This window comes from Homalodisca vitripennis, unplaced genomic scaffold (genome assembly GCF_021130785.1).
Source record: "Homalodisca vitripennis isolate AUS2020 unplaced genomic scaffold, UT_GWSS_2.1 ScUCBcl_4507;HRSCAF=10718, whole genome shotgun sequence".
NCBI lineage: Eukaryota > Metazoa > Arthropoda > Insecta > Hemiptera > Cicadellidae > Homalodisca > Homalodisca vitripennis.
This window is the reverse complement of record NW_025780614.1, coordinates 19,474-22,353: the sequence shown is the minus strand read 5'-3', so window position 1 is coordinate 22,353 and position 2,880 is coordinate 19,474. Positions and strand designations below refer to the sequence as shown.

At 30.9% G+C, this 2,880-nt stretch overlaps 1 pseudogene; it reads right to left on the bottom strand.

The window, feature by feature from the left end:
- Nucleotides 1-299: 299 nt before the first annotated feature.
- LOC124372960 lies at nt 300-1,721 on the bottom strand (annotated as a pseudogene).
- Nucleotides 1,722-2,880: the final 1,159 nt, after the last annotated feature.

Sequence of the window (2,880 nt, the reverse complement as noted above, 5' to 3'; positions counted from 1 at the left end):
AGTTTCAGTCATATAATTAAACAGCTTCAATACGGTAAATGCTGGAAGTTTGATTGGAGATATATTGATTTCTATAATATACTATGAAAAAATATCAAAATTGATTTAACATTTTTACTTGTAATTCATTTAGATTTTACAAAACAATGCTAAGTATTTCAAATATTAAATTATAATACAATATCATATTTCATAAGACTTTATAAGAATTTAAAAAAGCAATCAATTTACACAACAATAACTATTTTATACTATTTATATTAGACAATTATAATGGAAAAAGTGCAATTAGTAACACATTTGTAAAATAATATACTCCAATAATTGTAAGTAAGATCAGATACATCCACACAATATACTATTTACACTATGTTTACATTACTATTATAACTGCTAATCTATTAGATTAGAACTGTGCTTTTTTGCTTCCTCAATGACTGAATGCACTATCTGACGAATTGTTTCACAGACTTCAATATTGGGAAACTTTACAGTAAGAGAGGAATTATACCCTGATCTCTCCCAAGGTGTGTCAAATGTGAAGTAACCTTTCTCCATTAAAATATGAACATACAAGTCAGAGAAATCTTCATTCCAGATCTGATGGATTATCATATTCTTCAATCCCTCCATGTGGGACTGATCAATTTCTGTGAGATGACGCACAACGATCATAACATTTTGAGAAGATTCTCTAAACAGCTGCTTAGTAACTTTCTCTTCAAGCAACACTTTAAAAGCCTTTTCACCTTTAGTGGTGTTCAAATAGCTCTTTAAATCACCAGACTTCAAGAAGTTCACGACAGACCTTGTGTTATAGATGTGAATAGAAAGGTCAGGATCTGTGTAACCATCGTACCACATTTTAATGTCTTGCCGGTGCAACTGAAATTTCTTGAAAGCATCACGCCCTAATAGATCATCAACTTCTGTTTCGGTTAGCCCAAAGAAAAGTTTTGAAGGTCTCATCCTGAAGAAATTTTACACACTGTAAATTTTCAAGATCTACCAGCGGCTTCATGGATACACAAGTGGTACCTGTCAAGATCGTAGTGTTGACATGTTCATTATGGAGAAGTACTCCACTGAGAATGGCATTGTAAAAACCAAAGACTTCAGCAATATCTAAACTCTTGGTGAATATACTATCAAGTAATACACTGTCATAATCATCTATGAGAAGTATTACTTGTTTCCCGTGGTGACGTTCAAGAATTTGGGATAGTACGTACAATCCCACTGAAATCTGGATGGGTTTTAAAGTCTTATATTTGTCCTCATCTGTGTAGCTTTTTAATTCTTTGAGGTCATTTTTGGTTAAATGTGGACTATCAGTGAGATATTGGTGTTGAAGGAAAGTCTGGTGGAGAACATTACGAAAAGCCATTAGCATCGTCTCGTAATCGGTTACTGGAGAATTAGGCTTAAATGAACAATGAATCACTGGATGATTATTAAAGTGTGCCTTTAAAAGTGCCTCTTCTTTGTATATTTCTGTATTCCTAAAAACATCTTCTGCTTGTTTTTTATCCACAGTTTTACTAAGAAACACTCTGATCATGTCTAAAATTTGTGGACTTACCAAACCCATCTGGGGCTGCAAGTATGAGAGTGTCTGCATTATTAATAAACTCTTTGATCAACATTGTTTTGTCAATAAATTCAGGAGATCCTCGAATCTTAAAAATATCAGCTGGCTCGAACATTGTGATGGAATAACTGCTCGGCAAAGTAACAATCATCATTGAAATGAACACTAAGTAGATATTAGCCATATTGCAAAAATAAAAAAAATGTTTTAAAAAACTTCTTTTCTAATGCATTATCACACCTAAAAAGCATTCAAAGTGATTTTATTCACTATGTATACACTTAAATTACATTTTAAATAATTATGAATTTTCATGCTTAAAGTCTTGTTAATAAACATCATCAAGATTTAAATAAATGTGCTTATCTAATAAATTCATCTTCATCTGATAACTGTGTGATAGTAACAGAAAGAGGTTCCCACATTTTATACTCTGCCCACTATGGCTTGCATGATTCAGAAGTTTATGCATTCATTTAATTTCTGTTAAACTCTGTTAAATTCATAGAGCAAATTTAGCTTTAGGTTCAACAAAAACTGGTTGTGGTGAGTAACTAGTATTTAAAAAATGACTCGATGTCTTATTGAAATGGTAACTGATTGTCATTTACATAATCATATATTTTTACCTACTTAGTAAATTAAGGGATGAACTATTGAATAAATTATAGCATTTAATTCTTTTAAAATATTTTTGTATAGGATTAATATTATTATAATATAAGTTTGAAATATTTAGTATAACTATTTGCTGTAGACATTAGGCCTAAGTTTAAGTGAAGTGTGATTAAAAAACATGATAAACTAACAGGCTTTCATTTCACATATGACACGTGTTTTATCTAATTTTTAAATATACAAAAAATATTAACTAGTTCAAGATGACGGCTAATTTCCAAACTATTTTTTATATGCATCAAGATTTTTAATAATAACAGCAAAAGATTAATAGTTTTTCCTTATATTTAACACGTAAGTATGACAAAAAACTATGTAGAGTTGGCAATTTTGCACAACAAATTATTTCATTATGTTTTTCAATGTTTACCTATGTACATCAAGACTAGAGGTACCTAAACAATTTATTTCCTAAATAATTAAGCAATCGTGCATCTGACAGGCCACAAGATAGTCTCAGGTACTTCTTTACGTGCAAACTCATATTTTACAAACCACCAAAACAGGCAAAACATTTTTTTAAATTAGAAAGAAATGCATAGCAATCGGGTGCAGGACATGATTTATAAATCCAGTGTGTACCCGATTGGGTACATGACGGCAGCTGTGAA